The sequence below is a fragment of the Oryctolagus cuniculus genome, chromosome X, assembly GCF_051225735.1.
Source record: "Oryctolagus cuniculus isolate XC-2025 breed Fujian yellow rabbit chromosome X, ASM5122573v1, whole genome shotgun sequence".
Lineage (NCBI taxonomy): Eukaryota > Metazoa > Chordata > Mammalia > Lagomorpha > Leporidae > Oryctolagus > Oryctolagus cuniculus.
Genome location: NC_142888.1, coordinates 106,925,103 through 106,938,380, shown reverse-complemented (window position 1 = coordinate 106,938,380; position 13,278 = coordinate 106,925,103). Strand labels below are relative to the sequence as shown.

The 13,278-nt window shown below is 57.1% G+C and overlaps 1 long non-coding RNA gene across 1 annotated transcript; it reads left to right on the top strand.

Annotated features, from left to right (window-relative positions):
- Window positions 1-2,771: 2,771 nt before the first annotated feature.
- Window positions 2,772-13,036, top strand: LOC100346492 (apelin). Its single transcript, XR_519555.5, has 3 exons — window positions 2,772-3,251; window positions 9,806-9,977; window positions 10,621-13,036. It is a non-coding gene; the product is annotated as an apelin (long non-coding RNA).
- Window positions 13,037-13,278: the final 242 nt, after the last annotated feature.

Genomic DNA, 13,278 nt, shown 5'->3' with positions numbered 1-13,278 from the left:
CACCTTCAAGCATTTATTCCGCTGGTATGAATTCAATAGTACCATCTTCCAGAACAAAAGGCAACACAGGATTCTGCCAACTGTTATTTATTTATTTGACTAGCAGTTACACAGCACCAACTGTGTGCCAAGCACTGTGCTAGATGCTATTATGCAGTGACCTTAAAATCTGGCAAGAAGAGCCAGATATGAAACCTGGGCATTTCAATATTGAGATGGATGGGCATCTGCAAGGTGAGCAACCAGGGTTGCATCCCTTGCCACACTGGCCTTGATTCCAGAGGTGAGCAGCACTTTCTACAGAACAACTGCAGGCCCACAGAGCATAGGCTGAAGATACAAAAGTGCTCCAACACACTTTGGGAGTAACTGCCAACGAAACACACAGCCACAGCTCTGATGAAGAGGGCAAAGTTGTTGCGAGTGAGAGTGGCCTGAGAAAGATGGAAGATGACATCTTGGATCTAGCACTAGAAAAATGGATACAATTTGGTTAAGTGGAGAGAAAGATTAGATTAAAAATGATTCTCCCAGGTATTCAGCTCTTTAAATCTTGCTTTAAATGCATGTCTTCAATTTATTGTTACTTGGCTTTGATTTGCATTGGTTTCCTTTTGTGTTTTTTTTCTTTTACCTTGGTGCATTTGAAAGATTAAGTGATGTGGGGAAAAGGGAGTATAGAAAAATAATGGGGGCCGGCAGTGTGGCGTAGTGTGCTAAGCCTCTGCCTGTGGCACCCAGCATCCCATATAGGCACCGGTTTGTGTGCTGGCTGCTCCTCTTCCAATCCGGCTCTCTGCTAGTGTGCCTAGAGAAGCAATGGAGGATGGCCCAAGTGCTTGGGCCCCTGTACCCACATGGGAGAACTGGAAGAAGCTCCTGGCTCCTGGCTTCTGGCTTCTGGCTTCAGGTGGGTCCAGCTCCAGCCATTGAGGCCATTTGGGGCATGAGCCAGAGGATGGAAGACCTTTCCCTATGTCTGTAATTCTACCTCTCAAATAAATAAAATCTTAAAGAAATGAATGAGTGCTTATACCTACTGCTATGCCATAGAACTTTCTGGAATGATTGAAAGTTTCTATTCTGTGTTGTCCAATACAGTAGCCACTAGCCACATATGGCTACTTCCTGAGCAAATGAAATATGGCCAGTGCAACTGATGAACTGAACTTTTAACTTAATTTGAAACGTGATCAAGAGCTACTGTACTGGAAAGCACTGCTCCGACCACTTAACAAGACATACAGGCCCTAGCAAAGGTGCAATGAAATACGAAGGCTCCTATTGAACCTAGTTATGGGGGCATTTATGTGAGCGTGCATGGGCTTGCTCAACAGGGCTTGCAGCACTGTGTTTCCTAAGGGCTTAGTGATGATTTGCACAGTACCTTTAGGTATATTATCTCATTTAATCCCATAGCAGTTCTAAAGGGGCTGGGGAACAGATGATCATTTCCGTAAGACCCAGTCCATTTATGGCAAGGCCCTGCAGTGGATGAGGTTGGAGACTGGAGACCAGATCTTTCTCCTCTTGGCTGGAACACTTTCCAGGGAGACAGAGAAGAGAGAATGATGTCGTGCTACACACGCCCACTGCTCACAGCCTGGAGCTCATGAATGAAGAGAGTGCTTTGCTTCATATGTCTTTCTCCTACTCGGCCGACCATGGCAAATGGAGCCACAGACTACCATTGAGAACTCTATCTATTCCCTTGTACTCTTGTCCAGCGTATGTTTTGTGTAAATCTGGGCTTGCACTTCAAACAAACTGCCTGGCTTGCCGAAAGGTGGAAACACCTTTCGGTTTATTCTTTTGACATGTGTGGAGTGCCACCTAGGTGCAGAGTGTGATATCGGGGACTGTGGAGAGATCTGCGAGAATACGACAGGCTCCTATCTTATGGGGTTATAGTGGGACGCAGTAGGTAGCCCCTTTCCTTGGAATCTACCGGAGTGTAAAAGATGCTAACGGTGTAGAAACGACTTCAGGACCCACTTATAAAGGGGAGTTCCAAATACATGCACAACGCCTCCAGCCTGTACCGTGCGTAGCTGGGTAAACTGCCTCCCTCTTGCGATGGTGGAGAACTCGAAAGGGGAGAGCTCTAGGGTGTCACCTGCCCCAGTGATGAAGAGGACACAAGGAGCAGTACTTCCTGGATTACTATTATCCTGGGAAGGCCTCTGGATGAGAAAGAGTTGAAGTGCTGCTGAACAGAGAGCTCATGGGGTGGGGGCATTCCAGGCAGAGGGTGCCTCCTGGGTGTCGGACAAGCACTCAAGCATTGGGCACAAGACTAGGAGGTCACCCCCAATTCAAACCCAGTTGGAGATATGAGCATGGAGGAGGGCCAGTGTGTGTTGGGGGACAGGAGGGGGGGGGTCTTGACCAACGCCTTGCAGCAAGGGAAAGGAGCTGGGTCAGAATCAGAGGTGGAGGGGGTGGGGGGGGGGAGCAGCTCGGGCCAGGTCCTTCCCTGAGCGCCCAGGTTTTCTGACAGCTGTTAAGGAAGCGGGCTGAGAAAGGGTTAAGCGTGCCCCATCCACTGCCCCAAATGCTTCCTGTGTTTGAAATACTTCAGGTCTCCGCAAACCCTCTGGCCCTGGGCCAGGCGGGCATTGTCCGGGGAGCCACTGTGGGTTGTCCAAGCCGCTGCGCCGCCTTTGTTGTGGGGCCACCTCGGGGTTCCCGCTCGCGCCCTGGCTGGGGCTGCAGAGTGCGTGCCGGGAGGGGGGCGGCGCGGGAGGCTTGCTCCCTCTCCCTCTTCCTGCCACCCCCCCCTCCAGCCCTCCCGATGACCACATGACCAAGTGGGCTCGCGGCCAAGCCACAAGCTACAAAATGCAGCCTCTGGAGTGAGCCGGGAGCATTCTCGCTGGCAGCTGGGGCCACGGGCACTTAGGGCCGCCGCCGAGCCGTCCGCCTCTTGGAAAGAGCTCGCTCCCGTCCCCGGAGCCGCCGAGGCCAGCTTCGCGGCGCTGCCCCGTGGCGGGAGACCGAGGCTGCAGCAGAGCGGAGGCGGCGAGCGGTCGCGGCGGCCGGCAGCCTACGGTGCGGCCCGTGAACCACGCGAGCTCGCGGCTCGCACGCGCCTGCCGCAGCTCGCGCCTTTCTGTGCCTCCGGGCGCCGGTCCTCTCCGCCCTCCCGCCCGCTGGCCAGGGCCGCGGCGGCCCGAGGAGCAGCATGAATCTGCGGCTGTGCGTGCAGGCGCTCCTGCTGCTCTGGCTCTTCTTGACCGCGGTGTGTGGAGGTGAGTGAGCGCCTGCCCGCCGGTCGGTCCGCGCTCCCTCGCCGCTCGCCCGGGCTGCAGCCAGCGCGCTCCTTTCCTTTCCCCGCCTCCCGGGGAGCCCGGCGCGAGCCGTGCAGGAGCAGCCACGCGCCGGCCGCGCCGGGCGGCCCATTGACAGGGATCCCCGGGCCAGGAGTCGGCCGGCTGCGGGGACAGCTTCCAGTGCGGGGGTGACGGGGTGGGGAGGAGCGCAGTTCAGCCTCCGGCATCACCTGCCCCAGCTCCGTGCGCCTGCGGATCGCACCTCGCAGTCTGAGGGCCGGGAGCGTGCGCCCCGCATCTCACATCCCACGTGGTGGGGGGGGGGGATCCTGCCGCGTTCTTCTCGTGGATCAGTGGAGGGAGCCGACCAGAGCTGTGTGGGCTAGGCCTCCACATTGAAGGTCTGCCTCTGGGGGTTAGTGGCCGCCCGCAGGTCCGGGAGCTCAGCCGCCCGCGGGGAAGATGTGCCAACATGCAGACGTGACACTTGTTGCATAGGCAGGAGCGCCGGTGGAGGCAGTGGCAGGGAGCCCAGCTGTTGCTCCTTCAGCCTGCGTGTGAGCAGAGGCAGCCCCCACACCCCACCCCAGCCCCCAGGTCCAAGCTGGGCTCTGCTTCTCCTGTACCCCAAGCTCCTGTCTGCTCTCCTCCCTGCTCCTACACAGAACGCCCTCCCCACAGCCTCCATCCAGGCCAAGGGGCTTGCTTCTTCCATAGGCTGGCGCTGCAGGTTCCCACTGTCCCAGGCACAGGCATGCTTCATCCTGGCCCTCCTGTGTCCAACACCACAGCAGGAAACACAGCACCTGACCTGCTACCTCCATGGCACTCAGGCAGGGGCAGCCTCCCCCACACCTGACAATACTTGGCACTGGTCCCCCCCCCCACTGGTTCCCACCCATGCCCCAGCAGCCTCGCCCCAGGCTGCCCGTCCTCTCTGCGTCAGTGTCTCTTGGGGCTGCCAGCTCCCACCTCCAGCTGCCACAGTCCTGTGATCTGGCTCTCATTGCTGCCTGCCTAGTGCCACAGAAAGGAAAGGCCAAGACCAGGGAGACTGATGGCAGTGCCAGGGCTGGAGTTGCAGGGGGCTGGCAGCAGAGGGAAGGAGGGGGCCGGCTGGCAAGGTTCCTAGAGGAAGGGCGAAGGGTCCTACTCAGCTGGATCCAGGTCCTCCAGGTCAGGAGAAGCCTTGCAGCCCAGGAACCTCCGAGGGGCCCAGCCAGCTCGGCCTGCCTCTCTCCGTGGGCAGCCTCCTTTCTCTGCTCTTGGTTTTTGGCGCTGCTCTGGACCTGGGGCACTGCCTTGCTTCCCAGCCAGGCTCATCGGTTGGCTCTGACACCTCCTGGCTCCAGGTGGCTGTTCATGGGTTCCCTCTTGCAGACCTGAGGGCTGAGTAGGCCAGCTCCTGGGGAAGAAGGGACAGCCTTTGTCTTCAGGAATTCCTGCCAGGCACTCAGTGGGCTGCAAGGAAGCAACAGATACAAATGAAAAATAGCCGGGTCGTGAGCTCCAGGAGCCGAGCCTACCATCCAGCGCAGCTGGGGAGCCAAGACACTCACCAGACACCACCCCAGGCAACTAGTGCAGGGGGAACCTTCAGCAAAGAAGAGTGGGTTCAGAGAATTTGCCCCAGAGGAAGCTGGGGCTTCCCCCAGAGGCTGTGGAGAACACCACAACTTGACCCCCTTCTGGGAGTGGCTGTTGGGGCAGTGCTGGGAGAAGGGAGAGCTGTTTACAGGGGAATACAAGTTGACAGGGCTGCAGACTACCATCTGTGTTTGGCCCAGCCCCTGTCACTTCTTGCTTAAAGCCACCCTTAATCGTTAGGTCATCTACACACCTGCTTTGAGTAAACCCATTGGCCTCACATTTGGCTTAAGCCTAGCACTGGAAACTTCCAAGGCTCCCCCTGCCTTCGCTATCCCTTGGCTTCTCCTGGGGCCAAAGAGGCCCCCTCTAAGCAGGTAACCAGCAGCCAAGAACCCAGGTATACATGTCCTTCTTGTCTTGCCTCCTATCCTGGGTTAGAAACAGGGACCCCAGCCGGCGCCGCAGCTCACTTGGCTAATCCTCTGCCTGTGGCACTGGCACACCGGGTTCTAGTCCTGGTTGGGGTGCTAGATTCTGTCCCAGTTGCTCCTCTTCCAGTCCAGTTCTCTGCTGTGGCCCGGGAGGGCAGTGGAGGATAGCCCAAGTGCTTGGACCCTACACCCGCATGGTCTACCCGCATGGTAGACCAGGAGGAAGCACCTGGCTCTTGGCTTTGGATCGGCGAAGCGCACCGGCCGCAGCGGCCATTTTGGGGGTGAACCAATGGAAAAAGGAAGACCTTTCTCTCTGTCTCTCTCTTTCTCTCACTGTCTAACTCTGCCTGTCAAAAAAAAAAAAAAAGGAAAGAAAGAAAGAAAGAAAAGAAAGAAACAGGGACCCCCACAGGGCCGGCGTTGTGATACAATAGGTTAAGCCTCTGCTTGGGGTGCTTGCATCCTACATCAGGGTGTTGGTTTGAGTCCCAGATCCTCTGCTTTTGGTCCAGCTTCGTGCTAGTGCATCCCGGGAGGCAGAGGAAGGTGGCCCAAGTGCTTCAGCCCCTGCCACCCACCTGGGAGACCCAAATGGAGCTTCCCAGCTCCTGGCTCAGCCTGGCCCAGATCTGGCTGTTGCTGGCATTTGGGGAATAAGTCAGTGGATGGGAGATTTTTTCTCTCTCTCTCTCTCTCTCTCTCTCTCTGTACTCCTGCCTTTCAAGCGAATGAAAATAAAATAAGCATTAAGTAGAAGAAACAGGGGCCCTGACTTGCCTGCTGTCCCCAGGCAGAGTCTCACACTCTGTCCTGCCTTGGAATGTCCACCCCCACACGCCCTCCCCCTCCCCCCGCCTCCTGACCTGGGATACACTCTGCTCTTCTGAGTCTGCTGGGCCAGGGCCAAGTGTCCCTTGGTCTTCGAGTGCCTCTCTTCCTCCCCTCCTGCTCACCACAGCCGGCCCCAGCTTGAAGCCTGCAGTCATAGTGGCAGTGGCGAGGACAGCTTACTGTACCCTTCCCGCTCAGGGATGAGCACCTCCACTGTGTCCCCAGTCCGAAGCGCTAAGCACCCGCGTAACCTGAGCCAGGCAAGTGAGGGGGAGGGCAGGGCTGCCAGAGCGTGGAGCCGCTGAGGGCAGCAAGGCTGGCACTGGAAGACAGCCCAGGGCCCTGGAGAAGGTGACGGGGCGGGGGGGGGGGGTGGGAAGACAAAAGAAAGGAACTCCATTCTGGAGACACACAGGACTATAGGACAGGGGCGGGGACGCAGCCACAGGGGTCCCCACCATAGCATGAGGGCCAGCTTGTAAAACAATCACAAGGCAGGCCAGACCACCAGAGGAACAACAGGTGCATCATTCCTGGTGAGGCTGGCGTGTTCCTGAAAAGTCTTGCCGACCTCTGTGCGCTGGCGCGGTCGGGGTTCAGGGTGCGTAGAAGTCAAAGCCTGTTCTCCCCCTGGCTGGGGGTCTCAGGGTAGAGGGGCTACAGCTTCATTGTGAAGGGCATTTCAATGAGCAGTGGCTCCAACCCCTCCAGGTTGCAGAGTCTTTTGGGGGGCGGGGGCTCTCTCACGCCTTCCATCCAATAGCAAAGGATGTGGAAGAAAACATTCCGCGGGCACTGAGGGTGGCTCCCATTTCTACAGGGGAATTGTCCTGTAGAGCCGGGACCTCCGCAGTGATGGGAATCCACAGCAGCCAAGTGGGCCCTCTGGGCTGCACAAAATCAGGGAAGCAGGTGGCCCATGGGCTCAGTGAGCAGGAGCCCACAGACTTCCAGCGATGAGGAGGAGCGTGGGCCCCCATCCGATGGGCAGCAAGAGGCCAGGCCAGGGGCTAGGGTGCTCAGGGTGGCCGTTCCCTGCAGGCTTAGAGTTGTGACATCTTTCTGGCCAGGTCTGAGCCCCCTCCCCGCCCCTCTCCTGGCTCTTGGCCTCCCTCTGGGTCCCTCTCCACTAGCCTTCCCTTCCTGACTGCCGCAGGCACTCACAGTCCTGGGTGCTGAGCATAGGGAGAGGACCCACGCCCCATCTGGATACCCACCGTGCCTCTCTTCTCCATGCCCGCTGGGCTTCTGGGATACAATGGCCTGTGCCCTTGTCTCACCCCTGGTAGCTAAAGGCATGGGAGTGGGAAGCAAGGCTTCTCCTACATGTTTAAGGCCCCCAGGGTCCTTCCCCTGTGCCCAGCCACAGCTTCACTGAGCATAGTCCTCCCCACCTGAGTGTGTCTCTGCCACTGTACCCTCTCAGCATCAGATCCACCTGCAGTGGGCAGGATGAGCCTTGAGGGGACCTCAAAACTCAGGGCAGAAGCTGAAGCCGCTGGCATGTGGGGCTTAATGAAAGTCTCCCCCCAACTCCTTCGCAGATGGCGCTACAAGGATAGCTCTGGGGTGGTCACACAGAAGTAGCCGCCTTTGTTTCAGTCGCACCTGCTGCTCCAAAGTGCTCACGTGATTTCGCTTTAATGCTCTGAGGTGACCAGCGTAGGGGTCGAGTCAGCTCAGTAGCCCGAGTTGATCGTGAGCAAGCGGTGTGGTTTATTAACCAAATGATCCCAGTAACTGGCAAGTTCCTAATAGGTCAGAGGGTTTCTCTTGGGGAAGCAGGGAAAGAGGGTGTGTGTCGGGTTGATAGCAGGAAGAGATCTGCGTGTCTGGATGTGAGTGGGGAGAAGGAGCGGCAGGCCTGGGAGCCATAAGGACAAACCTCACCCACTTTTGGCACTAGAGGCGGCCGACTGCCTGGAAATTGTGTGCAAGTGGAGGAGAAATCACAAGGGCTAAGGAGCCAAGGGAAGAAGCAGCGGGTGAGGATGTTGGAGGCAGCGAAGGAGGGGAAGGAAGAGCCGCCAGGGGTAGAAGGATTGAGGGCGAGCAGCCAACGGAGGCTGTATGGAAACTCTGAGCTAGTGGCGACTCCTGCGTGGATGGCAATGGGGCTCGCGGGACAGGGGCAGGGCTGAAGGCAACCGTGGTGGTGTAGGGCAGGCAGAGACCAGGATTCATTATCGCTGGCCTCAGACACCATATTTCTGGAGGCCAGTCCCATCCCAGACACTGCACAAGCACCCTGCCAGCCAGTGTCTTTCCCAGCACTGTCTCCTCTGCCCAGGCGGCCTGCCCGGGAGGCCAGGCCTCTGGGTGCCAGCTTGGCCTTCCTGGCTGCAGTGCAGGCTCCCTGAGATCTGGCCCATGTGCCTTTTCCCTTATCACACCCAAGAACAAGCAGCACCACTTGGATTCCATTGTCGAGGCTCGGGCTGGCATCAGCAGGCGGTGACTCCAGGCCGCGTGTGGGTACATGGAGAGAGCAGCCCAAGAGCAGAGCAGAGGCCAGCTGCGCTTGGAACAGAAGGAGCTGACATCACACATGGCACAGGCATCTGTGAGCTGGGAGTAAGAGGAGGTCGGGCACGGTGGCGCGGGACCTGCCGCCCTAGCCCCATCCTCCTCCTGGTGCACAGATGTGCTGCTCGAGGTGACCACTCACTCACTCACTCACTCAGGTTTTTAAACCTTTCAATCTGGCTGAGTAGAGCTCAGCAAAAAGCGGGCTGAGTTGGAGATGCCCCTGGTCACAGCCACAGGGAGGCCCTGGGAGCGAGAGTGAGCCCCAGAGCTGCCTGAGCACTGATGCGCAGATGCCCGGGAGAGGGGACGGCATGCGGTCTCCAGTACTCCAAAGCGGGGCACGCTGCAGACCGAAGGGTGCAGGAGAACAGTGATAAAAGACTACAGCTGAGGCCGGTGTGTTGTGATGCATCATGTTCAAGCCACTGCCTGTGACACTGGCATCCCAATATGGCTGTCGGTTCGAGTCCCGGCAGGTCCACTTCCGATCCAGCTCCCTGCTAATGCACCTGGGAAAGCAGCAGAAGACGGCCCAAGTCCTTGGGCCCCTGCCACCCACATGGGAGACCCAGATGAGGCTCCAGGCTATGACCTGGCCCAACCTTGGCCATTGTGGCCATTTGGGGAGTGAACAAATAGATGGAAAATCTCCCTCTTTCTTTCTCTCTCTCTCTCTCCTCCCCTCTCTATACAACTCTAACTTTCAAATAAATGAATCTTAAAAAAAAAAAAAAAACTGCAGCCAAGAATAAGAGAGAAGGGAGAACTCTGCCTGGATAGCTATTGGATCCAGGTGATGGGTCTGTGCGTGGTCATTGTGATGGCATATGTCAGAGTGTTTGATCTGCGCCTGTCACAGGGGTGCCAGGGGGGTCACTGTGTCCTGTGCCACAGCCCTAAGTACAGGCGCAACACCCCAAAGTGCAACCCCCCTCCCTGCCCCCAAACAGGAAGAACCTGTTTGTGCCTAAGGAAGAGACAGAAAAATCGTGTCCGAATTGCCAATGTTTCATCAGAGTGGGGAAAGCTCAGAGGAGCGCCACCTCCTGGAGGGCCTGCCCCTCCTGGGGGCCTGTGGACCCCCGCCCCAGCCAGCCCCTGCCCAATTCTTGTCAGCCTTCCTCCTAACAGGCTTTCTTCTTCCCGCAGGGCCCCTGGGGCAGCCTCCTCAAGGGAATGGGCTAGAGGAAGGCAATGTTCGCTACTTGCTGCAGCCCAGGGCGCCGCGGAACGGACCAGGGCCCTGGCAGGGAGGCCGCCGGAAATTCCGCCGCCAGCGGCCCCGCCTCTCCCATAAGGGCCCCATGCCTTTCTGAAGCAGGTACTGCATGCCCCGGCCAGGGGGCGGTCTGGACGGGGTGGGGGAGGGACAGCCTAGAGGTTGGTGACCCGGTGACCCGGTGACCCTGTCGCTTACCACTGGCCAGACATATCCATCAAGCCGTCCCTGCTGCCACACACATAGACGGCCTCAGAGCTGCCAGCCAGCTTAAAGAGTACCCATCTGGTCCCTTCATTATACGTAGGAGGACATGGAGGCCCACAGAGGGACCGGACACTTGGGGCCCCTATCCTGATGCCCCAAGAGTGGAGTGCTGGCTCCCCTCCACCTGACTTCCTGGAAACTTCCAGAAGTCCTTGATGACTTGGTGGGCCTTGATGACTGGGGCGGGGGTGGGGGTGGGGGAGACAGGGTGCTCAGAGCATGTCTGTGTCCAGCGTGGACCTCACCTGATCTAGGGGTAAGGGGAATAAAGCAGAAACCCACAGGGGTACCAGGCAGAAAGAGGGGGAGCATTGTGACCGTGGTTGCCCAGAGTGAGGGAGCAGGGCCTAAGCAGTGCGAGGTGGCGCGGGGAGGGGGTAAGGAGAATGAAAGCTGCCTACTGTCCTTGCCTGGGGGATTCCTTTGTCATAGGACCCCATCAATGACCTCTCTTCTTTTGTCCCTTTTGTCTCTTTAGGACCGAAGGGGCCCCCAAGGGCCTGCCACCTGCAGTTCTTGCCACTCGTAGATGGGTCTGCTTCTTGGGAGCCCCCACATCCATCCATTCAGCTCTTGCACTTGTTCTAGCTGCTGCCGGTCCCGGCTCTTCTCACCCACCAGCTGCCCGCAATGGTGTGGTCCTGCCCCTTCTTCAGATGATTCCAGTTCACTAGCAAGGATCCGCTGAGCCCGTCTTCGCAGCCCCTCCCTGGGCTGACCTTGGAGACGCAGCCCTCTGCACGGCTCTCGTCCTACCTCACCCACCTGAGGGCCCAAGCCTTCACTGGCTCCCTTCAGCAGCCTTGTCCTTTGGACCCCACATCAGTCTCAACACAGCGAGGAGCAATGAGAGACTCTGATTCCAGGGGCTGAGTGTTGCGATCCAGACATGTGCACTGGGGGCACTGATATGGGGGCTGGTGCTCTGGTGATGGGGGGTTGATGCATTAGAGGAAAGGAAGAGCAGCTACTGGGGGCCCTGTGGTGGCCTGGAGAAGAAGAGGGGACAGAGAGAGGCCGTTGTCACTTCTCACACATTATTTTGTCTCCTAACACTCACTGCTAAGCCTTCCCCCTCCCCACCCCGCGCCAGCAAGTTCAAGCTCAGGGTCAGGAGGGGAGGGTGCTGGGTCTGCGGTGGCTCTAGACCTCCCAGGGGTAAACGCCAAGCAAGAGGGTCGTTTTTTGCCAGGAATCGAAGACTATCAGAGCAGAAAGAACCCTCGCAGAGACCACTTAGCTGGGCTTCCCGTGTTGTGCTGATACAGACTCCCACAGAGGGACACAACTGCTCAGGGGCACTGCAGAGCCGAAAAGGGGACCGGTCTCCCAACCCCCCTGCTTTATGATGTCCTCTTCCCTCTGAATGACTTCCCAAAACAGTCAAGTGCCTCTTCCGGGGGTGGGGGTGGGGTTGGTGCTGGGGCTGGCTAGGAAGGGAAGGGAGAGGCAAGCTGGCTGTGACCAGCCCCCTTGAGGGGTTGAAGCTGCTTTCAGCTCCCTGGCCTTCCACTGCTGCCCCCATCCTGGGGCAGACTCACGCCCAGGCCCGGAGACTACCATTCAAAAAGCCCAGCGCTGCTTGTCAGTAGCTTTGCCTTCTTTCCCGGTGGCCTTTCCTAGGGGCTGGAGGGCAGAGGGCGGAGAAGGAGGAAAGGAGGGTGGGAAGGAGAGATGGAGGGGTGGGAGGAACAGGGAAGGAAGGAGGAGGGAGGAGAGACAGGCGCACGTAAAGGGGTCTCTCAAGCGCCCTGAGCGGGCTTCCTTCTCATACGCCTCCCTGGAGGGAGAAAAGAGAAGACAGAAGCCGGGTGCCCACCTGGGTATGCGTGAGTGCAGGCGGAGTCAGGGCCCCCCAAGAACCCCACAATAATCCCAATGTCCTTTACCTCTGCTGCTGCTAACGCTGCTGCTACTGCTGCCGCCGCCCCAAGGCCCACCCTGGGGAAATGGGGCTGGTCACCAGCTCCACCCCACCCTCCCGACTCGGGCTGGGGGCTGCTCGGTGTCCAGAAGGTCTCTTCTGCCGCTCATGCCCCCACCAGAGCCCGGGCCTTCCTCCTCCTCCTGTCTGCATCTCCCGCCTGCATAAGCTGCAGCCAAGCCCAGCCCCCATGGGGAAGGGAAGAGAAGGGGGACATCAGCTGAGAAAGTTGGGAGACACGGGCCAGAGGAGGGCAGAGGGAGGGCCGGGGGTCTGCCTTATTTAAAGTGGTTGTGTATGATTCTTAGACTAATTTATACAGAGACGTTAAGGCCTTTTTCATTACCAAAGTGTCCTCTTCCCATGACTGTGTTCACTGTGTTTGTAAAGATTGTTCTGTGTAAATATATCTTTATAATAAAGAGTTAAAAGCTGACAGTGCACCCTTACTCTTGGAGGTCATGTTCAGCACCCTGGGTGTCCCTGTGCCCCCTGTACTGTGTGTTCAGGAAGCCAAAGTGCCCGCATCTCAAACCTGTCCTAGGCCAGCTGGTTGCACCCTGATTTGCCACAAGCTCACACAAGGAGGATGGGGGCTTACTGACCAGTGCACGTAAAACGCAGCAGCCCACTTTTAAGCTTTTTGGCAACTGTTTGGGTGTTGTGATTTTTTTTTTTTGGCAGTGTCATTTAGAGGAAGTTTTTAAAAAAGCAATCTCTTTAAGAACACGCTGACTAAAAGATGGGATCGCTACTAAAAATTGTTTTGTATCCTTGGTGGGTGTCTTCTGTTTGATCTACTTTCCAACACTTTTGGGACTTTTTAGCCAGTTTGCCTTTCTTGAAAAATGTTTTCCGCAATAAATACATTTGGTAATGACTTTGTATGTATCATTTTCAGCTTCACAAAGTACAGTTGCGCTGATGAATGAGATCGCCTGAAAAATAAAACGCGAGGAGTTCAATACAATCCTGCCCCATCTGTCTCACTTTTTCATGCTTGTTGTCAAAACGCTGATATCTTGCCGAACAGAAAAGAACATTGGGTACATGCTAATTTGGTTAATAAACCCGTTAGGTGATGTGGGCATACATGGTGCACAGCAAAAACCCAACGAGAAGGAGACGAGTGATCAAAATGGGGGCATTTGATAAATCTTGTGGTGAATTCTATAGATTTGACAAGTATTTAGTGCTGAAAATATGCAATTC